The sequence below is a fragment of the Ictalurus punctatus genome, chromosome 8 (genome assembly GCF_001660625.3).
Source record: "Ictalurus punctatus breed USDA103 chromosome 8, Coco_2.0, whole genome shotgun sequence".
Lineage (NCBI taxonomy): Eukaryota > Metazoa > Chordata > Actinopteri > Siluriformes > Ictaluridae > Ictalurus > Ictalurus punctatus.
This window is the reverse complement of record NC_030423.2, coordinates 27,539,683-27,567,350: the sequence shown is the minus strand read 5'-3', so window position 1 is coordinate 27,567,350 and position 27,668 is coordinate 27,539,683. Positions and strand designations below refer to the sequence as shown.

The window sequence follows — 27,668 nt, the reverse complement described above, 5'->3', positions numbered from 1 at the left end:
ATTGGCTGTTATTTCATGTGTGTCTAGATTGGTGTCAGCTGTCAGCAATTGACGCTGATTATGTTTGTATATATATATATATAGAGAGAGAGAGAGAGAGCGCTTCCCAGCACAAGGCGCGGAATATTAGGTTAGAACAGATAAGATACTATACGTTAGATAGATTCGATTCGTTTAGATTCCATACGATAGTTATTCACAGTCATAGCCTTAGTTATTGTTCTTGTCATGTTCCATGTTTAGATTAGTGCATTTAGTCCACGCTGGTTTCTCCACTCCCAGTTCCTTGCTATAGTTTATGTTTCTTGTTTTGTATATCGACCCTGTATTCCGTGACCGTGACCTTGATTCATGCTTTGCCACGTGTATGCCTGTTTGCCGATCGCCTGACCTTTGCATGTTTGTGGATTACATTTCTGATCACAATTTGGATTTACCTGCCTCTGTCTCACATTAAATAAACGGTTAAACTGCATTTGCATCCGTCCTATCTTCTTTACGTGTCGAGACGTGAGACCAGACTTATGAAACTCTATAAAACTACAACATAATACTGTGTAGACTCAGATTTTGTTATTATTATTATTATTACTACTACTACTACTACTACTACTACTACCACTACTACTACTAGTATTGTTATTTTTATTATTGTTATTATTATTATTAAATTGTAATAGAATTATTTAAAATGCATCAATTATATTATGAATGTAGTGTTTGTAGTTCTCCTGAGCAACACCACTTACTCAAACTGTCGTGTTTGTAAGCTTCTTTAACAGATCTGTACTTTAACTGTAATCTGCTTTGTAAATAAAAACAATGTGTATCAAACTATTTAAGCATCATTTTCTTTAAACCACGCTATTATTAGGGCCTTAAAATACATTTCAGAAAGTTTCCATAACACATGAGAGTACCTGTAAACCATTTTGAATGAACTGGTTGAGATGTGGTTGAGTGATAACACTGTGTGTCATGTCTATTTTATTTATTTTTTCATTTCTTACAACCAATCACGTCATATTCTGGGGCGTGGTCAGTACAGACCACATATAGTATAAATATAAATTCAAACCATGCTTCAAGTACATTCATATTCTGTTGATAAATGAGATACAAACACTGTAGAATCTCTGAGAAATGAAAAATGACTGGTTTCTGGATTTTAATTTTGATCTTCAGCACCATGTGTAAGTAATATGAGCAAATTATTCCCATCTAGTTTGATATAATTTTTTAAAAAGTTATGGAGACTATTACTTTAAAGCATTTTGTATGGAGTTGTATGTAGAAGAATCTCCAACGTTATTCCCTTAAAGTCATCTTTAATAACCAATTATATATAATAATATCTGAAATAAATCATTTACTTCATTGGTGTATTTGTTTTTCTAGATACAGTCCAACCTGGTAGACGCTGGGTTACTGCACAATCCCTCACAGAGTCATCAGTTTATCAGCCTGATAAAGAGCTCAGTGTGAATATCGGAGACTCGGCTACTCTACGGTGTTGTGTTTCTGAAAAAGAATTTGGGATGATGGCCTGGTTTAAGCAAACAAACAGAGAAAAAACGTCAACATATCATCAAGTTCTTTAAGATGTCTGAAGAAATCTCTTACAGTGGAATTCACAAGTCTCGTCTTCAAATAAAAAGGTCTTCAAACTGCTTCAATATGAACATTTTAGACATCATTCGGTCTGATGAAGCCATGTACTACTGTGCACTATTGATGACTCACAACCCTGTGTTTGGAGATGGAACTTATTTAAAAGTTAAAGGTAGGATTTCCACTACAATTAAGATTTTAAAATTAACTAAGATGCTGATTTAATGTAGTGATTTATTTTCTTTACTACCATCAGCATGTTCAAACTGGAAGACAAATAATAATGAAGTGAAATACTAACTGTGTTTTCTTCAACAACACTGAGTTACAGACTTTTAATGAATTATGATAAATGTTTATAGGTGATCATGTTACTATTGCATCAGAAACATCTACACCAGCTCTGTGTGATAATTCAGTGGTGTGTGAACAAACACTGCATGGAAACAGCACTAACATGAACACTCACGAGAAAACAGGTAAGATGTCTCATTAATCAATTAATTCATTCATCTTTAATACATCATTTTAATTTGCCTGGAAAATGATCTGCTCTAATCCATCTTTTAATCTGTTCATTATAAATTCAGTTCAGTGTTAACCGAGTACATGAAATAAAATGACAGTTTCAGAAATGTTATTTATATTTATCTATATATCTGACAGTGCTTGGTTTGGGAACGGCTTTGGGTTTGTGCGCACTTCTGATTTTCTGTCTCATTTATTTCACACTGAGGAGAAGAAAACGTGATAAAAGTAAGTGCTTTTGTCATCAGATAATAATTATGTCAGTTCAGTTCTGTCTGCGTGACTAAATAAGTGTATTTCTGTATTAATAGTGAACGCCTCTATAGACGACTCTCACGGAACGAGACAGGTACGTGTGCAGATACGTAAACACTTTGTTTTTATATTGTAATTTATAGAAGAATACTCTGTCTACTTTAGTCATGGAGAAATCTCACCAGTTCACTATTACATTTGATTACTTATAATATAATATATAATATATCTGCTCAGTGTTGGTCCTAAAGCGATCCTATATACAATTACACTATAAACTCATTTCATAAATCAATCTTTTAATTCTTTTTTTCAGGAATCTCATTTCAACACCTTGAATTATGAAACTTTGCAATTCTTCATGAATAAAGTCAAACCTGGAGGAAGGGATGATTTGGTGTACTCTGATGTGATGTATGTGACACTGTAATATATAACATAAACGACCCAGAACACATGTTAATATTAGCTGAACTTCTGCTATACTAAAGTTTAGTTGTTGTTATCTTTTTTTTTAATCATGCATATATATATATATATATATATATATATATATATATATATATATATATATATATATATATATATATATATAATATAGAGTCACTGTTAATCTTCTTCTTCTTCTCCTTCTAGAATATAATCTAATGTATTAATAAACATGTAAAATATGTGTAATACATCTCAGTGTATATCATATCTGTCGATGTTGTATATTTAACAAGTCATTGCTCTGTGTTCTACAGTACACCTATCCCAAACACTTCTTTATATAAAAAAAGTCATATTTTAAACCTGAACTCTCTGAGTTTCATGGAAGATGTTGATCGTTTTCATTCCACTGCAAGTGATATACTGTATATAATTGTGTATGTAACAAATAATCTTGAATCTCTTGATCATTGAACAGAAAATCCAGATTGTTTAACAGTAGATCTCGGCTCTGAGGGAACTAACACTGGAGACTTCAGCATCAACCAGACAGTCGTGTGAGGATCACTTGATCTATTTAACGAAAGACACTCATGCTCACTTTGATGTGTATTATTACATCCTGTTCGTTGCAGTCACAGCGTTTTGCACAAGTGTCTGTTGGCACATTGCTGCGCTTATACAGGAAGACTAACTATAGCTCATGAGTAAAGTCTGACCACAACTGACACTCAACAACAGCTCTGACCGACTGTGAAGTGTGTTCAGCATCTCCAGTCTCTCATGCTGTCTTTCACACACACAGAATTTCTTTCAAAATGTCATATCTATTGATTTAAACAAGTTAGAAACTATTAACATAAAATTTACTGTTAGATTTTCTAGGCTCAGGGTCAGATATAACGTCTAAGATCGTTTCTCCACGTAATCACTACGCATTAAGTGGTGTTAATTATATTATTTATTTTTCATATTATACACAGTTTACTCTATGAATTCATTATCTGGTATCATTTTGTTATAAACATACATCTGTCATACCCTTTACAGTCCGGTCACTGCCCTGATCTTCATCACTATGTTGGTTTACGTCACTGCTCTAGTCTTTATAAAATTCATATTTTATTTCATTTTATTAGTATCTTTTATTAATGATCATTCTGTAAGATGCCGTCTGTAATATAAAACTACAACCATACAAACAAAACAGAACTGGATCACCTGATAAAAAGTTTTGGAGGAGCCTCTCCTATAACCATGTAGACTCAGCTTTACAGTTATTACATCACTTCCTGTGTGATACCTTTTCACCCTCCCCTGAACAACATTAAACTTGTTCCTTAACTGTAGAGGTTCCCTCTTTAAACACATGAAAATTAAGAAACGTGAAATGAAAAGCTGGTTTCTCACAGCGACAAGTCAGTACATCTGGTATTTTATTATCTGCTATAATGATAATATATGTACAAATATTTCTCACGGTTATTGAGGTGCATTAACACTTTATTCATGTTTGTATGGTAACCGAGGTGCACTGTTTCGTCAGAAGAGTTTCAACACCACGGACAGCGACGGACTTTCACTCCTCATCGCGCTTCACTCCGATCTCAAACTCTCACATTCCCACTCTCAGTCTCTTTCTCACACGGTCATCATCACACACTGTGTATGTTTTTCTCCAACTTCACTACAAACACTATCTACCAATGAGTATTAGTGTGTAGATTTGAACATTTTAGGATTAAGAACTAATAACACTATCTCCCACTAGGGGGCAGTAAATCCTCACCCTTAAAGCTCTGTTAGTAAAACTGACCTGTTTCAGGTCACAGAGCAGGCCTTGACTTTACCGGCTACTTGTTGATCATTATATACAAATATATATGAAGAAGTTCAGTTATATAGTATACACTTCAATACAATTCACAGTTCAGTTTATAATAGACTTCATGGTCATTTTCCAACATGTATTAATAACATATCAATATTACTGATACTGTACATCACTCATAAAAGCCAATTTGTCCATGTTCATGTCTAATCAGAACACAACACTGCCACTCGCACGTTCCAGGATGGTGACTATAGTGTGTATAGGGCCAAGTCTGTGTGTAACTGGTTCATTTATATATTTACATCATTTGTCAGACTCACTAAACCAAGCAACTTATTTGGCGTTTTGAACAAACATGTTGAATTAAGAGAGCAATTAAATTAAAGAACAATAAGATATTAGTGTGGGCACACGCGAGTGTAAAAGTAAACCACATTTTCCATTCTGTCTTAACACCTTTCTCATGATACTGTATATCTGTGCAACATCAAAACACTAATATGGAAAATAATATGTGGTGTAGATGTAGGCAGATCAGAATACCACGTGCTTGCTTATCATGACTTTTTTTTTTTTAATACAACCAATCACATCATATTCTGGGGCGTGGTCAGTACAGACCGCCTATAGTATAAATATAAATTCTAATAATGCTTCAAGTGCATTCATATTCTGCTGATAAATGAGATACAAACACTGTAGAATTTCTGAGAAATGAAAAATGACTCTTTTCTGGATTTTAATTTTGATCTTCAGCACCATGTGTAAGTAATATGAGCAAATTATTCCCATCTAGTTTGATGTATGATTAGTATTATTACTCTAAAGACACTTTTTGCAAGTTTCTATTATTCCTTTAAGATGATCTTTAATTACGTGTTATGTATAATAATATCTGACCTGAATTCATTATCTTATTAATGCATTTACTTTTACAGTCCAACCTGGTAGACGCTGGGTTACTGCACAATCCCTCACAGAGTCACAAGTTTATCAGCCTCATAAGGAGCTCAGTGTGAATATCGGAGACTCGGCTACTCTGCAGTGTTGTATTTTAGAAAAAGAAGTCAGGATAATTACCTGGTTTAAGCAACCAAACAGAAAAAAACCTCGGAGCATAGTCCAGTTATATAAAAATGGTGGAGAAACATTTTACAATCAATTCCAAAAGTCTCATTTCCAAATAGAAAGATCTTCAAACTGTTTGAGTTTGATCATTTTAAACATCATTCAGTCTGATGAAGCCATGTACTACTGTGCACTGACGAGATCCAACACTGTGTTTGGAGATGGAACTTATTTAAAAATTAAAGGTAGGATTTCCACTAAAATTGATTAAGCTACAGGTTTAATGTAGTCATTTTTTTCCTTATTACCATTAACATGATCAACCTGGAAGACAAATAATGATGAAGTAGTGAAATGCTAACTGTGTTTTCTTCAACAACACTGAGTTACAGAGTTTTATTGAATTATGATAAATGTTTATAGGTGATCATGTTACTGTTGCATCAGAAACATCTACACCAGCTCTGTGTGATAATTCAGTGCTGTTTGAACCAACACTGCATGGAAACAGCACTAACATGAACACTCACGAGAAAACAGGTGATATGTCTTATAATTCAGAATTCAATATTAATTATCCATAATTCATCAAGCAAAATGTTCCTAGAAAATAATTTGCACTAAGGTAAATGTAATGTTATCAATAACAGAACCAGAAATGATCAGTTCTCTACACTCGACAGTGCTTGGTTTGGGAACGGCTTTGGGTTTGTGCACACTTCTGATTTTCTGTCTCATTTATTTCACACTGAGGAGAAGAAAATGTGATAAAAGTAAGTGATTTTGTCATCAGATAATAATTATGTCGGTTCAGTTCTATCTGCGTGACTAAATAAGTGTATTTCTGTATTAATAGTGAACGCCTCTATAGACGACTCTCACGGAACGAGACAGGTACGTGTGCAGATACGTAAACACTGTTTTTAAATTGTAATTTATAGAAGAAAAAGATATGCTACTCTGTCTCCTTCAGTCATGGAGAAATCTCACCAGTTCACTATTACATTTGATTACTCATAATATAATATATAATATATCTGCTCAGTGTTGGTCCTAAAGCGATGGTATATACATTTACACTATAAACTCATTTCATAAATCAATCTTTTAATTCTTTTTTTCAGGAATCTCATTTCAACACCTTGAATTATGAAACTTTGCAATTCTTCATGAATAAAGTCAAACCTGGAGGAATGGATGATTTGGTGTACTCTGATGTGATGTATGTGACACTGTAATATATAACATAAACGACCCAGAACACATGTTAATATTAGCTGAACTTCTGCTATACTAAAGGTTGTTTTGTTGTTGTTGTTTGTTTGTTTTTGTTTTTTTTAATCATGCATGTGTGTGTGTGTGTGTGTATATATATATATGTATATATATATATATATATATATATATATATATATATATATATATATATATATTGTGGGGGGGGGCTGATCAATGTTACTCTTTTTCTGCTATTCTTCTTCTTCTCCTTCTAGAATATAATCTAATGTCTAAATAAACATGTAAAATATGTGTAATACATCTGAGTGTATATCATCTCTGACGATGTTGTATATTTAACAAGTCATTGCTCTGTGTTCTACAGTACACCTATCCCAAACACTTCTTTATAAAAAAAAAAAAAAAAAATGTCATATGTTTAACCTGAACTCTCTGAGTTTCATGGAAGATGTTGATCGTTTTCATTCCACTGCAAGTTATATACTGTATATAATTGTGTATGTGACAAATAATATCTTGAATCTCTTGAATCTTGAATCTCTTGATCATTGAACAGAAAATCCAGATTGTTTAACAGTAAATCTCGGCTCTGAGGGAACTAACACTGGAGACTTCAGCATCAACCAGACAGTCGTGTGAGGATCACTTCATCTATTTACCGAAAGACACTCATGCTCACTTTGATGTGTATTATTACATCCTGTTCGTTGCAGTCACAGCGTTTTGCACAAGTGTCTGTTGGCACATTGCTGCGCTTATACAGGAAGACTAACTATAGCTCATGAGTAAAGTCTGACCACAACTGACACTCAACAACAGCTCTGACCGACTGTGAAGTGTGTTCAGCATCTCCAGTCTCATGCTGTCTTTCACACACACAGAATTTCTTTCAAAATGTCATATCTATTGATTTAAACAAGTTAGAAACTATTAACATAAAATTTACTGTTAGATTTTCTAGGCTCAGGGTCAGATATAACATCTGAGATCGTTTCTCCACGTAATCACTATGCATTAAGTGGTGTTAATTATATTATTTATTTTTCATATTATACGCAGTTTACTCGAGGAATTCATTATCTGGTATCATTTTGTTATAAACATACATCTGTCATACCCGTATTAGTCCGGTCAGTGCCCTGATTTTCATCACTACTTTGGTTTACGTCACTGCTCTAGTCTTTATAAAATCCATATTTTATTTAATTTTATTAGTATCTTTTATTAATGATCATTCTGTAAGATGTCGTCTGTAATATAAAACTACAACCATACAAACAAAACAGAACTGGATCACCTGATAAACAGTTTTGGAGGAGCCTCTCCTATAACCATGTAGACTCAGCTTTACAGTTATTACATCACTTCCTGTGTGCTACCTTTTCACCCTCCCCTGAACAACATTAAACGTGTTCCTTAACTGTAGAGGTTCCCTCTTTAAACACTAATGAAAATTAAGAAACGTGAAATGAAAAGCTGGTTTCTCACAGCGACAAGTCAGTACATCTGGTATTTTATTATCTGCTATAATAATAATATATGTACAAATATTTCTCATGGTTATTGAGGTGCATTAACACTTTATTCATGTTTGTATGGTAATCGAGGTGCACTGTTTCGTCAGAAGAGTTTCAACACCACGGACAGCGACGGACTTTCACGCCTCATTGCGCTTCTCTCCGATCTCAAACTCTCACATTCCCACTCTCAGTCTCTTTCTCACACGGTCATCATCACACACTGTGTATGTTTTTCTCCAACTTCACTACAAACACTACCTACCAATCAGTATTAGTGTGTAGATTTGAACATTTTAGGATTAAGAACTAATAACACTATCTCCCACTAGGGGGCAGTAAATCCTCACCCTTAAAGCTCTGTTAGTAAAACTGATCTGTTTCAGGTCACAGAGCAGGCCTTGACTTTACCGGCTACTTGTTGATCATTATATACAAATATATTTGAAGAAGTTCAGTTATATTGTATACACTTCAATACAATTCACAGTTCAGCAGTTTATCATGGACTTCATTGTCATTTTCCAACATGCATTAAAAACAAATTAATATTCCTGATACTGTACATCACTCATAAAGGCCAATTTGTCCATGTTCATGTCTAATCAGAACGCAACACTGCCACTCGCACGTTCCAGGATGGTGACTCTAGTGTGTATAGGGCCAAGTCTGTGTGTAACTGGTTCATTTATATATTTACATCATTTGGCAGACTCTCTAAACCAAGCAACTTTTTTGGCGTTTTGAACAAACGTTGAATCAAGAGAGCAATTAAATTAAAGAACAATAAGATATTAGTGTGGGCACACGCGAGTGTAAAAGTAAACCACATTTTCCATTCTGTCTTAACACCTTTCTCATGATACTGTATATCTGTGCAACATCAAAACACTAATATGGAAAATAATATGTGGTGTAGATGTAGGCAGATCAGAATACCACGTGCTTGCTTATCATGACTTTTTTTTTTAATTCAACCAATCACATCATTATCTGGGGCGTGGTCAGTACAGACCCCCTATAGTATAAATATAACTTCTAACCATGCTTCAAGTGCATTCATATTCTGTTGATAAATGAGATACAAACACTGTAGAATTTCTGAGAAATGAAAAATGACTGTTTTCTGGATTTTAATTTTGATCTTCAGCACCATGTGTAAGTAATATGAGCAAATTATTCCCTTCTAGTTTGATGTATGATTAGTATTATTACTCTAAAGACACTTTTGGCAAGTTTCTATTATTCCTTTAAGATGATCTTTAATTACGTTTTATGTATAATAATATCTGACCTGAATTCATTATCTTATTAATGCATTTACTTTTACAGTCCAATCTGGTAGACGCTGGGTTACTGCACAATCCCTCACAGAGTCACAAGTTTATCAGCCTCATAAGGAGCTCAGTGTGAATATCGGAGACTCGGCTACTCTGCAGTGTTGTATTTTAGAAAAAGAAGTCAGGATAATTACCTGGTTTAAGCAACCAAACAGAAAAAAACCTCGGAGCATAGTCCAGTTATATAAAAATGGTGGAGAAACATTTTACAATCAATTCCAAAAGTCTCATTTCCAAATAGAAAGATCTTCAAACTGTTTGAGTTTGATCATTTTAAACACCACTGAGTCTGATGAAGCCATGTACTACTGTGCACTGACGAGATCCAACACTGTGTTTGGAGATGGAACTTATTTAAAAATTAAAGGTAGGATTTCCACTAAAATTGATTAAGCTACAGGTTTAATGTAGTCATTTTTTCCTTATTACCATTAACATGATCAACCTGGAAGACAAATAATAATGAAGTAGTGAAATGCTAAGTGTGTTTTCTTCAACAACACTGAGTTACAGAGTTTTAGTGAATTATGATAAATGTTTATAGGTGATCATGTTACTATTGCATCAGAAACATCTACACCAGCTCTGTGTGATAATTCAGTGCTGTTTGAACCAACACTGCATGGAAACAGCACTAACATGAACACACACGAGAAAACAGGTGATATGTCTTATAATTCAGAATTCAATATTAATTATCCATAATTCATCAAGCAAAATGTTCCTAGAAAATAATTTGCACTAATGTAAATGTAATGTTATCAGTAACAGAACCGGAAAAGATCAGATCTCTACATTCGACAGTGCTCGGTTTGGGAACGGCTTTGGGTTTGTGCGCACTTCTGATTTTCTGCCTCATTTATTTCATACTGAGGAGAAGAAAATGGGATAAAAGTAAGTGATTTTGTGATCACAATAATTAAAAACTTTATAAGTACAGTTAACTTTAGTTTGACCAAAAAGACTAATAGGTGTGTTTCTGTATTAATAGTGAAAGCTTGTATAGAAGATTCTCCAGGAATGAAGCAGGTACGTGTGTTACTTCTGTATGTAAAATATTGCTACATTAATATGTTACTCATTATAATGTTTTAGATTTAATATAAACAGTCAGTTTACTCAGATTTGCAGAACAATCCCAAGCTTTTAATTTTGATGCTGCTCTTGTTCTGTGTAGTTAGTGTGTATTGTTCATTTACCCATATTGTATTGTTATTACTTTCATCTGGATTATTATTATTATTATTATTATTATTATTATTATTATTATTATTATTATTATTATTATTATTATTATTATTATTCAGGGATCTGAAGCTGAAACACTGAATTACACAGCTGTGCAATTTACCAAGAGGAAAGCCAAAGCTGAAAAAAAGAAAACTGGCTCAGCAGAAGAGTGTGTGTACGCTGATGTGAAAAAAAACTGTAAGATGTAACAGAAATAATTCATAACACATGATAGGCAAATGTAATCCATATTTTTCATTACCATGATATGATATATGATGCGCCAAGAAAAAAAACAAACAAAAAAAAAAAACACAAAACATAACAGAAAAACCTAGAAATAATTTTATATTTTTACACTAATCTCATAATAATAATTATATTAAAGTTGCCTGTCTTTAAGATATTGTTTTTTTTGCAGTGTGGATAAACTTCTATGCTACAGGTTTTATTTCTGTGCACACGTGTGAAGTAACTACGGATGTATTAACTTCAGTAACGCTGAACTTGTAAAAAAATCCAACTTGTATGTTTTTTGTTTGTTTTTGTTTTCAGTAATTTATTTTTTCACAATAAATATGAAAAGCAATTCCATTAAAAAAGTAACAAAAAACATGATCTTGTCATGATTTATATGAGCTTGTTTTGTTCACTAATCTCTGTGCTCATCTTTCTGGCAGTAGAGAAAGGACACTGAAAATCATGACTTACAAATGGATTATTTTAGTGGGTCAGAGAATGGTGGGAGGTTTACCAGTATAAGTTAGAAACCAGTGAATGCAGTCAGGATGATTAAATCAGCAGTAAAAATACAACAAAGATAACTGATGTATTGATCTTCATACAGACCCTGTTGCAGAACTGACTTCCAATCTGTTTCAATGCAGTTTTTTGTGATTATTTTTTGTCTTTTAGAGAATTTGTGGGTTTACTTTAGCTGCCTTTGTTTTCCTGATCGTGGTGCTCAGAACCTGGAAGTAGATTTCTTCACCATTAAGAGTTGAGTAAAACTTTTTCAAATACATTTTACATTAACCAAACTGAAGCATCAAGCACAAAGATAAATCCTTCCAGACATGGAGCCATAATCATTTATTATGAAGTCCAGGATTTTCACCTCACACTGCACACAACTTCAAACCATCATTCACTTACTGAGTGTGGATTTTTTTCTTTTCTTGATTTTATATAGCGCATTTTTAACCTTAGCAGCTCTACAAAGCACTTTACACTGGTTCTCATTCACCCATTCACACACACACCAATGGCAGCAGAGCTGCCATGCAAGGCACTAACTTGCCATCGGGAGAAATTTGGGGTTCATACCCAAGGACACTCCGGCATGTGGAGTCATGTGGGCCAGGAATCGAACCCTACGATTAGTGGACAACCCGCTCTACCACCTGAGCCACAGCCGCCCCAGTTTTTTCAGATTATTATTAAAACAAATGATACCAATGAAGACTATAAAATAAAGTTTATATAGCCAACAAAATAGGCTTAGTTTGTGATACCACTAGAATTAGTCATTATATGAAAAAATGTCAGATTTCGATTTTTTTAAATTGTTGATTTTCCAATAAAGAAGTAAAACAAAAGCAAAATACATTACTTATGGTTTGTGCAGGACAACAAACATATGGATGGGCAATAATTATTCAAAAATAAGTAATATAAGTAAATAAAAATGCATTAGTGCAATAATACTTACTTTTGTTACTAAATGGCACACTTATATAGTGCTTTTATCCAAAGTGCTTTACACTGTATCTCATTCACCCACACACTAATGATAGTGTGTAATGAAGTTAGTGCCTGCCACGCAAGGCACTAACTTGCCATCAGGAGCAACTTGGGGTTCAGCGTCTTGCCCAAGGACACTTCGGTATGTGGAGTCATGCAGGCTGGGAATCAAACCGCCAACCCTACGATTAGTGGACAACCCGCTCTACCACCTGATCCAAAGCCACCCTGTTGCGACTTAGTATTTTATTTTATTCTTACTTAATTTAGTTGACTAAGTACGGGTACTATAATTTGTGTTCTCTGTGCATAGTCTGTGTCCTTGTGATTTCTGTTATTTATTGTACAGCTGCAACAAAACAATTTCCCCAGGGATCAATAAAGTGCTCTATCTATCTATCTATTAATTGTATTAATAACTGTTAGGACATTATATGACGTGGTCAAGTGTTGTATCTGTTTCTGAGTACAGAGAGCTGAGCATGTATGGCCTTTACCTCCTGGAAAAAGAAGCTGTTAAAGAGTCACTTGCTTGCGGCTCAAATGCTGCAGTACCTCTTACCGGATGCTAGCAGGCAGAAGAGACTGTGGTTAGAGTGGATAGAAAATTAAATTATTCTGCATGCTCTTGGTTTGAAATGCTTGAAGTAGATTCACGATAAGGGCATTTAGTGATGAACCAATGAAACTATGGATATTTTTCTTTGTTTTAATGATTTAAATCTCCCTTGGATCCCTGTTTCTCCTGATCTGATGTAATCTTTATGACTGTTGTGTGATAATCTCCAAAGAGTATGTGTGTCACAATCATTCACTTCACCGACTGAAAATTGAAGAAATTCCACCACCCCAGAGTCCAGGGTAGTGGACTGAACCCATCTGTCACCATAGGAACATGTCAGACAAATACAGAAATGTGTCTATGTCTGTTGCAGAGTGTCTGGACACGTGCTAGCTTCCCAGCTGCCTGGAAAGACCTGGTCCTCTTAGACAACTGGGTAGTAACATCTCTAAACACGATGCAGCTAACTCATTAACATCAAAATGTGATTGATTTAGGATGAAATTGCAATGAAATTCATTTCATTTCATTTTTGCTTACATGATTGACTCTGGGGCCATGGGCAGCTTTATAGTACAGGCCCGGTTCTCCTCCTCTCTGAAACCAGGCTGTGGATGGTAGATCTCTGGGCTCAGAAATCAGTACTGTTTTAAACCTAGTCTCTGATGATACAGATTGAACCTATCCAGTCATTGCCCATTATAATTTCTGTCAATGTCTAAACCAGACATTGTGCCATCCCAAGGTAGTCTGGTCAAGAGGGTGGAGATAGCTGGTCACTGAGCTGCTCAGACATGTTGTCTCCAGTGTACATGTGCGTCCAAATCCCTTGAAAGCTATTAAGTAATGGGAATAGAGACTGTGACCACAGAGATCCATAATCTGGGCAGATGTCTTTAGAAAGCAAGGTGCCACCAAACTCCCACATTAAGGACCCTGAGATTGCGCTCTCGCCCTGTTGGTAGAGGTCAATCCATCTCTCCATCAAAAAACTGTTGCTGTGTAGAAGTACAGCCGTGAGTGGAAGACAGTCTTTTCTACAGCCAATGGGAACTATGAATACTTGGTGATGCTGTATGGTTTCATAATTGCACCAGATTGTTTTAGTAATTCATCAAGATGGCACTCTGTGACATGCTCCACACATGCTTTACATTGATGACATCTTGATGTACAGTGGGGGAAATAAGTATTGAATGCCTCAAAAAAAGATTTTCAGTAAATATATTTCCAGTGAGGTTATTCACATGAAATTTTCAACAGACTTTTGGAATTAACTCAAGAAATCTGGAAATATTAAGAAATCCAAACATTAAAGTCCGTAAATAAAGTTCTGTGTAATAAAGAGGAATGGCAAGGGAAAAAAAAGTATTGATAAGCCGTTGTTTGTAATGACAGCTTCAAGACACTTCCTGTATGAAGAAATTAATGGGTCGTAGTATTCAGGTGTGATTTTCTCCCATTTTTCTAAACATATTGTCTTCAAATCTTGTTCAATTGGATTCAAGTCAGGTGATCGACTGGGCCGTTCTAACACCTTGATTTTTTTTCTCTGAAACCAACTTAAAGTTTTCTTTGCTGTATGCTTTGGATCGTTATCCTGCTGGAAGTCCACCCACATCTCATCTTCATCATCCTGGTGGATGGCAGAAGATTCTTCTCAAGAATCTCCAGGTAAAGAGCTCCATTCATCGTTCCTTCAATTACATGAAGTCTGCCAGTACCATGCAATGAAAAACAGCCCCACACTATGATGCTTCCACCTCCAAACTTCACTGTTGGTATAGTATTTAAGGGTGATGTGCAGTGCCATTTCGTCTCCAAACATGGTGTGTAGTATGACAGCCAAAAAGTTCAATTTTGCTCTGACCAGACTACACTCTCCCAGTATTTCATAGGCTTGTCCAAATGAGTTGTAGCAAACTTTAAACGAGCTTCGACATGCCTCTTCTTTAGTAAAGGAGTCTTGTGGGGTTAGCGTAAGCAGTGGAGTGCATCGTCTATTGTTTTCTCTGTGACGATGGTACCTGCTGCCTCCAAGTGTTTCTGGAGCTCTTTCCAAGTGGTCCTTGGCTCTTGGGCTACTCTTCTGACTATTCTTCTGACTCCCTGGTCAGAAATCTTGCGAGGAGCTCCTGTGCGTGGCCGGTTGATGACAGAGTGATGTTGCCTCCACTTGTGGATAATGGTCCCAATGGTGCTTACTGGAGGTAAGGTCTGTAAATAGGTCTGTATCCAATTCCATCAATATGTTTTGCATCAATAAGGTTCCGAAGGTCTTGGTAGAGCTCTTTGCTTTTACCCATCATGACATGTTTTTTCAGAATACTTCCCTTCACCATGGATGCAGCAGGAAGATGGAGGAGACGTCACACTAAGGAAAGCAAGAAAACCATCCCAGCTTTACCTAGTCCCCAGATCTCCAGCATGAGACCCACGAGGTGGTCTCATTCCTAGAGCTCCAGCATGAGACCCATGGGGTGGTCTCATTCCCAGAACTACAACCTGAGACCTATGAGGTGGTCTCACCTGCAGAGCTTCAATATGAGACCAATGAGGCATTATCATCCCCAGAGCTCCAGCAGGAGACCCACAAGGCGGTCTCATCCCCAGAGTTCCAGCCTGAGACCCACAAGGTTGTCTAATCTCCAGAGCTCCAGCATAAAGTCAAGTTCCTGTCCGAGGTCAACGAGGTGACCTCCCAAACCATGTTCCTGTCTGAGGTCGAAGAGATGACCTCTCAAGCCAAGTTCCTGTCCGAGGTCAAAGAGACGACCTCTCAAGCCATGTTCCTGTCTGAGGTCGGAGAGACGACCTCTCAAGCCAAGTTCCTGTCCGAGGTCAAAGAGATGACCTCTCAAACCAAGGTCCTGTCCGAGATCGAAGAGACAGCCTCCAAAGCCAAGTTCCATTCAGAGCTTGAAGAGACGACCTCTCAAGCCAAATGCTTGTCCAATGTCGAAGAGACGGACTCACAAGCCAAGTTCCTGTCCAAGTTCGACAAGATGGCCTCTCAAGTCAAGTTCCTGTCAGAGCTCGAAGAGGCGACCTTTCAAGCCAATTTCCTGTTCAAGGTTGAAGAGACGGCCAAAACAAGCACTGTTCACACCAAGTTCCTGTCACAGGTCGAAGAGATGGCCAACCCAAGCTCTGCTCATGCCAAGTTCCTGTCCCAGGTTGAAGAGATGGCCAACCCAAGTTCAGCTCACCCCAAGTTCCTGTCCCAGGTTGAAGTCAACATCAATACCAACCAGGTTCTGCTCACACCTGAAGCCGACGTCATGACCAACCAGGTCCTGCTCACTCCTGAAGCTGACGGCATGAACAACCACTTCCTGATCACGCCTGAAGCCGACGTCACGAACAACCAAGTTCTGATCACACCCGAGTGTGCTGATATGACCAACCACGTTCTCCTTATGCCTGAAACCAACGTCATGAACAACCAAGTTATGCTCACACCAGAGTCTGTTGACATGACCAACCAAGTTCTCCTCATATCTGAAACCGACTTCACATTCAACCAGGTTCTGTTCATGCCTGAAGTCGACGTCAGGACCAACCAAGTTATGCTCACGCCAGAGTCTGTTGATACGACCAACCAAGTTCTCCTTATGCCTGAAACCGATGTCACGACCACCAGGTTCTGCTCACACCTGAAGTCGACGTCACGACCACCAGGTTCTGCTCACAACTGAAGTCGACGTCACGACCAACCAAGTAATGCTCATGCCAAGGTCTGCTGACATGGACAGCCAAGTACTGCTCACGCCTGAGTCTGCTGACATGGACAACTGAGTTCTGACTAAGCCCGAGTCTGCTGACATGAATAACCAAGTTCTGCTAACGCCCAATTCTGTTGAAACAGCCAACCAAGTTCAGCCTGCAGAGTTGAAGGAGGACAATGCTTCGCTTTTCTGCTCCGCTGAGGACGTCGTTCTGCCTTCCTGCTCAGCTGAGGATACTGCTCAGTCTCCTAGGTCACGTGAAGACATTTTGCCCAGAGGGACAGGACCGCTGGGGGAGGATTTCCCATCCTGCACTGCGGCCTACAAACATGACCACCATGGACTGCAATTCCCAGAACACTCATTCATTCTAATTATGCACACCTGCATCCAATTTCACACACTCACTCCATAGTATAAAGAGACTGTTTTCTAACAATGTCTTTGCAAAGTATTAGTGTTATCACTCTACCAAGCGATTATACCCTGTTCCTCATTTTGTTTCATGGTTCTTGATCTTGTTCTCGTTTTTTCGTTCTCGATTCTAGCCTTGCCTTGTTATGCCTGTTTGCCAATCGCCTGACCCTTTGCCTGTTTCTTGACCTCACTATTGTCTCGTGTTTTGGATTTGTCTGCCTGTCTCTCTCAAATAAAAGTCTTTAACGGCACTTGCATCTGTCTTAACCTCCATTATGTGGATTACGTGACAGAAAGGAATTCATGTATCTTTGGGGAGCTAAGCTCCATCTGGCCCCACTGTAATTTCAACACTGCTGTCAGGTTCTTCAATAATAAAAGTCAAATGCATTACGTTAGGCCCAAATGAGCATTATTATATAGGTAAGATTTTGACTCCAGATGGAAATTAAAATTAAGAATGAGATGTTTGTGTAGGCACACATAAATGTACAAGTAAACCACATTTTCCATTCTGTCATAACACCTTTGTCACAATATCTCTGTGCAACACCAAAACACAAATACGGAAATATGTGGTGTAGATGTAGGCAGATCAGAATACTGTGTGCTTGCTTATCATGACTTTTTTAAATTACAACCAATCACGTCATATTCTGGGGCGTGGTCAGTACAGACCGCCTATAGTATAAATATAAATTCAAACCAAGCTTCAAGCGCATTCAAATTCTGTTGATAAATGAGATACAAACACTGTAGAATTTCTGAGAAATGAAAAATGACTAGTTTCTGGATTTTAATTTTGATCTTCAGCACCATATGTAAGTAATATGAGCAAATTATTCCCATCTAGTTTGATATAATTTTTTAAAAAGGTATGGAGACTTACTTTAAAGCATTTTGTATGGAGTTGTATGTAGAAGAATCTCCAACGTTATTCCTTCAAGGTTATCTTTAATAACCCCTTATACATAATAATATAAAAAAATAAATTATTTACTTCATTGGTGTATTTGGTTTTCTTGATACAGTCCAACCTGGTAGACGCTGGGTTACTGCACAATCCCTCACAGAGTCACCAGTTTATCAGCCTGATAAAGAGCTCAGTGTGGATATCGGAGACTCGGCTACTCTGCAGTGTTGTATTTCTGAAAAAGAAGTTGGGATAATTATCTGGTTTAAGCAACCAAACAGGAAAAAACCTCAGATTATAGTCACAGTATATAAAAGTGGTGGAGAAACATTTTACAATGAATCCCAAAAGTCTCATTTCCAAATAGAGAGATCTTCAAACTGCTTCAATATGACCATTTTAAACATCATTCAGTCTGATGAAGCCATGTACTACTGTGCACTGAAGAGATCTAACATGGTGTTTGCAGATGGAACTTATTTACAAATTAAAGGTAGGATTTCCACTAAAATTGATTAAGCTACAGGTTTAATGTAGTTTTATTCTTTCCTGCATTACCATTAGCATGTTTAACCTGTAGGTCAAATATACAAATAATGAAGTAGTGAAATGCTAATTGTGTTTTCTTCAACAACACTGAGTTACAGACTTTTAGTGAATTATGATAAATGTTTATAGGTGATCATGTTACTATTGCATCAGAAACATCTAAACCAGCTCTGTGTGATAATTCAGTGGTGTGTGAACCAACACTGCATGGAAACAGCACTAACATGAACACGCATGAGAAAACAGGTAAGATGTAATTCATAATTAATTCATAAAGCATAATTCACCTTGAAAATAATTTGCACTAATGTAAATGTAATGTAGTGAAATAACAGAATCAGAAATGATCAGATCTCTACATTCGACAGTGCTCGGTTTGGGAACAGCTTTGGGTTTGTGCACACTTCTGATTTTCTGTCTCATTTATTTCATACTGAGGAGAAGAAAATGTGATAAAAGTAAGTGCTTTTGTGATCAGGTTAATTAAATTGAATAAAGTAATTTACCATTATGTCTATCAAAAAGACAGAACTAATAGGTGTTTTCTGTATTCATAGTAAATACGTGTATAGAAAACTCTCCGGGAACGAGGCAGGTACGTGTACAGGAACATTCTGTATTATTATATACTGTATGGGTAATTGCGTTTGTTTCTGTAGATGAGTCTGACTACTAATTTTGCTTCATATATATGTGAAATGTGAAATGCTACATTCATATGCTACTTGTTAAATTTTCTGGATATAATTTATACAATGTATTTGATGAGATTTGCACAACAGTTTCAGGCTTTTTATTTTGATGCTGCTCTTGTTCTGTGAAGTTAATGTGTATTATTTATTTAATTCATTAATTACATTATTATTATTATTATTATTATTATTATTATTATTATTATTATTATTATTATTATTATTATTATTATTATTATTATTATTCAGGAATCTGAAGCAGAACCACTGAATTACGCAGCTGTGCAGTTTACCAAGAGGAAAGCCAAAGCTGAAAAAAGGAAAACTGGCTCAGCAGATGAGTGTGTGTACTCCGATGTAAATAAAACTGTAAGATGTAATGGAAATAATTCATAACACATGGTACTATTACACTGCAAAAACAGTAAAAACAGTGAAAATATCTTGACTATATGCCAATTTATTCCATCTTTTTCATTACAAGATGAAAAGATTATTAAATGATAGATGCATTTTTTTACATTAAGCTAACAATAGGGCGCATGGTGGCTTAGTGGTTCGCACGTTCGCTTCACACTGTCAGGGCTGGGGGTTCGATTGTTGCCTCGGTCCTGTGCATGCGGAGTTTGCATGTTCTCCCCGTGCTGCGGGGGTTTCCTCCGGGTACTCCGGGTTCCTCCCCCAGTCCAAAGACATGCATGGTAGGCTGATTGGCATTTCCAAAGTGTCCATAGTGTGTGAATGTGTATGTGATTGTGGTCTGCGATGGTTTGGTACACCATCCATGGTGTACCCCGCCATGTGCCCCATGCTTCCTGGGATAGGCTCCAGGTTCCCCACAACCCTGAAGGATAAGCGCTATAGAAGATGGTTGGATTAATCTCACAATAAGAATTATCTTTTTAAATATGTATGCTATTCAAGATGCTTGTTTTTTGCAGTGTAGTTAACCCTCTTACCCCGTAAAGCCGAAAAACTGGCTTGCCCGTGTTTGACCTATTCCTGTAAGGACGATATACCGGCTTGGTCGTCTATGCCAAATACCCATAAGGCCGATATAGCGGCTTGTCAGTGTAAACGTTATCCCCGTAAGGCCGGTATACCGGCATTACTCTGCTATGATTCCTTACTGATTTAATTATTATTTTTTGATCCAGAACGTTGATGATGTCATGACGTCACAAAGTCATTACATCATTATGCCGTCATTACGGTGAAGATTACGCTGAATAAGCGTGAATGTTGTTGATAAACTTATGGTGTAATAGTAGAAGTTAACTAAAAATGCTCGTATGGTACTTCTAAATGAGTATAAGGATTTTAGCGAGCATTTTTCGTAATTTCTCTAATTAATAATTGTGCTCTAAGTGGAGTAAAAACACTGAACTGCTTCATTTCCAAAGTAATATTACACAAATACATTATTATAAGTTGTTTCAAGGCCTAAAAATGTTAACATTAATATGTTGATTTTGGGGCCAATTTTGGCCCGAGAACTCAGGGTTGGCGTGCTGTTTCTATGGGGAATAAAGGGTTGTAGGACATGATACTGTGGGAACTAAAGGGTAAGAGGGTTAAACTTCTATGCCACAGGTTTTATTTATTTACACGTCTTTAAAGTAACTCCTGATGTTTGTTTCTACCATTATTTCCTTCAAGTCATATTCCTAACTTTATATGACATTTGCTGAAGACACAATAAATGGAAAGAGCAATTTCATTAAAAAATATAACAAAAAACTCAGAGTTTAAATCAAAGTAATTTTCCATTACTGGTGTATTTTCGAAAAGGTTGTGCTTTGGCATTTAACATAAGCCAAGCACTGTGACATCCACATTAACTGGGGGCGCGGCTTGTTTTATTCACCCACCTCTGCACTCACATTTACAGCACTAGTGAAAGGACATTGATAATCATCACTTATAAATGAATTATTTTAGAAGCTCAGACTGTAGTGGGAGGTTTACCAGTATATGAGGGAAACCAGTGACTGTAGTGGAGATTATTAAATCAGCAGTAAAAGTACAACAAGGGCAACTGATGTATCGATACTAATACACAACCTGTAGGAAAACTGCCTTCCAACCACTTTTGAGGCTGATTTGTTGTTGTTGTTGTTGTTGTTGTTGTTGTTGTTGTTTTCTTTCTTCTATAATTCTATAGTTTTTCTCTGTTTTCCTGAATGTGGTTTGTTTCTCACTATAAGTAAACACTAGGATCTTGCACTTTTCTTTTGACCATCAGATTATTATAAACATATGTTACCAATGGAGAACATCAAATAAAGTTTAATTACTGAAAAAACAAGCTTAGTGTGTGTAAATCTATTCCACACACAGGTTTAAACAGAGCATTAAAAAAACCATGGTGCTGGTCATAATGGCAAAATACTTGGTGCAGGACAACACACACACACACACACACACACACACACACACACACACACACACACACACACACACACACACACACACACACACACATTGATAGGCAAAAACTGAGTAAAAAAAATAATAAAAGTGAAAGTGCATAAATGAAATAATATCTGAAATAATAACTGTAAGTACGGTATAAAATGTAATGTGGTAAAGTTGTTTATCTGTTTTTGAGTTCAGAGCGCCTAACATTTATGACTTTTACATCCTGGTAAAAGTAGAAGCTGTTAGAGAGTCTGCTAATTGTGGCTCAAATGCTGCAGTACCTCTTACCAGATGCTAGTAGGCAGAAGAGACTGTGCTTAGCAGGGATAGAAACTTTGGTTCCTCTGCATGCTCTTGTTTTACAAAGATTCCTGATAAGGGGGTTAGTGGTGTGTCAGTGATACTATAGTTGGCTTTGTTTGTTTATTTTTAAACATTTTTTTTCGAGGTGGCAGATTTGACTTTTTTCCAGCCGTCTGAGACAGGATAGCACTTGCTGGGCTTTCTTGGCCAAGGAGGATGTGTTGCCAGTTCATTTGAGGATTTCAGTAATGTGCATGCAGAAGAGGTTGTAGTGTAGGCAATCACTCAGTCCAGTGACCGAGAATTAAGAAATTCAACCCTCCCAGAGTCGGGACTGAACCCAAATTGTCCCCAGAGAAATGTGCCAGAACAAAATGAGAATGTCTAGATCTTTGTTGCTGAGAGTCTGGACACATGCCAGATTGTAAGCAGCTTGAAGAGACCTGGTTCTTAATTTGGGAGAAAAATCTATTAACATGACATTGCAGATATGATTGACTCTGGGGCAAAGGGCAGCTTTATAGCAGAGACCCTGATTCTCTACTCTGAGACCAGGCTGTGGATGGTAGACATCCATCCATCCATTTTCCATACCACTTATCCTATATAAGGTTGCACGGGTGCCTGGAGCCTATCCCAGGGAACTCGGGGCACAAGGTGGGGACACCCTGGATGGGGTGCTAATCGATTGGAGGGAACAATCATTCAAACACCCATTCACACACCCATTTGTACACTATGGACAATTTGGAAATGCCAGTCAGCCTACAATACATGTCTTTGGAATTGGAGAGGAAATTTGAATATCTGGAGGAAACCCCCGAAGCACAGGATAAACATGAAAGCTCTGCACCCACAGGATGGAGGTAGGATTCAAACACCCAAACCTGGAGATGTGAGGCAAAAATGCTAACCACTAAGCCACCATGCCCCCTTCTGGATAGTAGACATCTGGGCTTAGAATGAGTTCTGTTTCAAACCCAGCTACTAACATTACAGTGTGCAAGTATCCATTCAAAGACCATAACAATTTTTGTCATTGATTCAATCAGACATTCTGCCATCCAAAAAATGCATTCCCGAAAACCCAAAGATAATCTGGTAAAGAGGGTGGAGACAATGTGTGCACCAGGCTGCTACGGATGTTCTACCAGTCTGTGGTGGCCAGTGTCATCTTCTTTGCTGGGGTGTGCTGGGGAGGTGGCATCGGGACTTGTGGCACCAATAAACTGGGCAAGCTGGTGAAGAAGGCCAGCTCGGTGGTGGGGATGGAACTGGACGGTGTGGAGGTGGTGACTGAGAGGAGGATGAGAAGGAAGCTGAAAATCATCATGGACAACCCCTTTCATCCTCTCTGTGCTGAGCTGAGGCAGCTCAGGAGCTCCTTCAGCCACAGACTCATCCAGCCCCGAGCCTCAAAGCGCTTTGGAGGCTCATTTGTGCCATCAGCCATCAGCCTCCACAACATTACAGCACCAAACTGACAGATTTAAGCCCAATTATATCTGAGACATTATCTGGTTGTAAATAATTATTACTGATTGTATAGTGTAAATAGTGTGTGAATACTTCTACAATACGGCATCCGTTCTGTTTTTTTATATTCCTTCGTGCTGCTATGGTGACCTAAATTTCCCCTACGGGGGATTAATAAAGTTATACCTTATCTTATCTTAACTTATCTTATCTTAACTGTTCACCCAGCTGCTCAGACATGTCTCCAGTTCCCGTGTGGGTCCACCTCCATAGAAAGCCTGGAAGAAATGGGAATAGAGACTGTGCCAGACAGAGGCCTTTAGCAAACAAAGTGCCACCGAAATAACACCATACTAAATAAGGACTGCTGGTAGGGGCCACTCCTCCTAGATCCCACATCTACCTTATGTCCATCAAACAGCTGCCTGTTATGGACATGTATATCCAGGATGGCCTTAGGCAGGGGTTTATTCGACACTCCACATCACCTGCATCTGATGGCTGGAGTATTGGGGCCACTTCTTTGTGAACAAAAATGATGGAAGTCTGCAGTCCTGCACTGATAATTGTGGGCATAACTAGGTCACAAAGAATTTCCAACACTCCCTGCATTTGTTGCCAGCCCCACTGTTTGTAGTTACAGAGCATTTGGGAATGGGATAAGTGGAAGACTGTATCCTATACAGCCGTTGCAGCCACTAGGTTATGTGAATACTTGGTGATCCTGTATGGTTTGATGAATGCCCCAAGTGTGTTCCAGTCATTTGTTCTGTGGAAAGCTCTACAAGTGCTTAACATTTATGACATCTTCATGTGTCCAGACGAAGGGTTGGGGAGCTGGAAGGATGCGTAGGCTCACAGGATGTTCATGTTCATCTCACATCTCAGATTATGAGTCCAATCAAAAGCGCTAAACCGAATAAATACAGCAGTCAGGCCTATAAACAAACAATGCACAAGGAGCACATAAAGGTAATGATGAATGGTATATGCATACAATATATACTGTATTATCATACAAAATCATACACTACAGATGTTGTACAATGCATTGCTAAAATTAAAGGTAACAGAAATCAACAATATGACCAAAAACAAAACAATATAAAGATGCTTCAACTAACACACCTGTACAACTATGGATAAAGTAACAGATTTCTAGTGTTGCATAAAATACAAAACAGAAATGAATGAGTAACGAATAATGAAAAGTGACACCTGTGCCCTACAGGTGAAAGACCTAAAATGAACGATGGGGTTATGGGTTTGCGATTTCATCAATATTTTTCATATAAGCCTGCAAAAGAATAATTGAAATAGTAATAAAAAAATATTATTATCCCACACATGCTCCACAAAGATTCTTCTTAAAGGATGTCATGATCACAGGAACTTTTTTTAGGGAGCTATGCTCCATCTAGCACCCCTGGATCTTGACCTCTGCTGTCAGGCCTTCAGTAATAAAAGTGCCCCTGAAAGCACAAAATGTGAATGTATTGCACTGTCCTTTGGTCCAGATGATCATTACTCTGTAGGCAAGATTTTGTACAGACAAGCTGAGTTAAGAGAACAATTAAAATAAACAACCATGAGATGTTACTGTACTGTGAGCACACATGAGTGTACAAGTAAACCACATTTTCCAGTCTGTCATGATATCTCTGTACAACACAGGTATGGAAATTTGTGGTGTAGATGTAGGTAGATCAGAACACCTTGTGCTTCCTTATGGTGTCTTTTGGTTTTTGTGTGTTATATTCTGGGGCGTGCTCAGTACAGACCACCTACATTATAAGTATACATTCAAACCATGCTTCGAGCGCATTCATACTCGCATTCATTTTATGTTTATAAATGAGATACATACACTGTAGAATTTCTAAGAAATTGTAAATGTCTGGTTCCTGGTTCCGTACCACTTATTTATTATTGTCATAGAGGGCAGTGGTGGCTTGGTGGTTGAGGCTCTGGGTTACTGATCAGGAAGTCGGGGGTTCAAGCACCAGCACTGCCAAGCTGCCACTGTTAGGCCCTTGAGCAAGGTCTTTAACCCTCTCTGCTCCAGGGGGTGCTGTATAATTGCTGTAATGTATACCTGATCAATAAAGACTCATTGTCCTGTACTGTGTGTCATTATATGAAATATTCTACAAGTGAGATTTTTCTCATACATTCCATAATGTTTTTTTATTATTATTATTATTTATTTAAAACATGAAATGTAAAGGGTTTTGGAATTTTTAAAAATATAAAAGAAAGAGAAGAAATGTTTCATTTCATTACTTGTGGAGTCCATGCCAGCTAGAGGGCGCGCTGTCATTAAAGCAAAGGGGATGCAAAAAAAGGAAAGCAATTCTGAAACCCATGTTAATAATTCTACGATTTTACTTTTCATTCAAGTTACTTCTGAAAAGATTGTCTGTAATGAAAAGCTTTACATTAACTTGGAAAACCATGAAAAATAAACGCAGTGTCACTAGTTGTCTCAGATTTTAGGCCTCAATGTACTGTATACATGCAGACACGGATATTAGTAAGAAGGTGAATTAAGAAAGAATTTTCAATAAACTACACAATGAATGACATATGAGGGTAGAAATAAACCACATTTTCCATTTTGTCACCTTTGTCACACCTGTACAACACCAAAACATAGTTTAAACAAAGTATAGTATGTATTATACACCAATTAACCATAAGTTTAAAACCACTTGATTATCTTATTACAAAGGCACTTGTCAAAGGGTGGGATATATTACACCTTGGCCAACACCAACATTTCTTAGTAGAAACTCAGGTTGGTACCTACCAAAAATGTTCATGGGAAGGAGAACTGGTGAACTGGCAACAGGCTTGTGGGCGCCCAAAGCTCATTGATGCGTGTGAGGAGCGAAGGCTAGCTCGTCTGTTCCTTCCCATAGAAGAACTACTGTAGCACAAATTGCTGATAAAGTTAATGCTGGCTATGATAGAAAGATGTCAGAACACACCGCGAGTGCATCGTAGTTTGCTGCATATGGAGCTGTGTAGCCACATACTACAGGCCAGAGTGTCCATGCTGACCCCTGTCCATCACGGAATGCACCTACAATGAGCACATGAGCATCAGAACTGGACCATGGAGCAATCGAGCAATGGAAGAAGGTGGCCTGGTCTGATGTATCGCATGTTAGAAGGGCATCACGCATTTATTTTCTAGGTTTTCCTGTGTGTACTGTGTGGGTAATTATGTTTTTCTATACATACCACTATGTATCTTTGTCACATTAAGCCTTATTAGTGATTTCCATACCTGTTTACTTCACGTTGTTATGTTCATATGCTGCTCATTATAATGTTCTAGTTATAATTTATACTTTCAGTTCAACTAGATTTTATTTTAATGCTGCTCTTGTTGTGTGTAGTTAGTGTGTTTAGTGCATTCTGTATGGATATTACTTTTTATCTGGACTTTATTTACATCAGGCCTAAATTATTTCCAGGCTACACACAACAGCATAGCTCAAAGTTTTTTTTTTTTTGTTTTGTTTTTTTTTTAAGTTAAAAAATAAATAAATAAATACATTAAAAAAAAAAAGAAGAACGAATGAAAGCAAAAGTACACAGACCACTGTCAAATGCCAAAATTCTAATTCATTACATGTTCATTTGGTACAGATGCCAATTTCTACATAAGCAAAGTTTTGTACACACAGGCTGAATTCAGAGAGCAATTAAAATAAACAACAGTGAGATGTTATAGTGTAGGCACAAGTGAATGTACCAGTTAACCACATTTTCCATTCTGTCTTAGCATCTTAGGTCATGACA

General features: G+C 37.2%; 2 long non-coding RNA genes across 3 annotated transcripts; both read left to right on the top strand.

Annotated features, from left to right (window-relative positions):
• Nucleotides 1–2,207: 2,207 nt before the first annotated feature.
• LOC128633483 (uncharacterized) lies at nt 2,208–2,911 on the top strand. The gene is made up of 3 exons (XR_008396896.1): nt 2,208–2,367; nt 2,451–2,488; nt 2,711–2,911. It is a non-coding gene; the product is annotated as an uncharacterized LOC128633483 (long non-coding RNA).
• A 2,443-nt stretch (nt 2,912–5,354) lies between these two features.
• On the top strand, nt 5,355–7,084 carry LOC108261603 (uncharacterized). Of its 2 annotated transcripts, XR_008396895.1 has the most exons (4): nt 5,355–5,973; nt 6,152–6,501; nt 6,585–6,622; nt 6,853–7,084. It is a non-coding gene; the product is annotated as an uncharacterized LOC108261603 (long non-coding RNA). The 2 variants fall into 2 exon arrangements; XR_008396894.1 differs by having other exon boundaries at nt 5,355–6,501.
• Nucleotides 7,085–27,668: the final 20,584 nt, after the last annotated feature.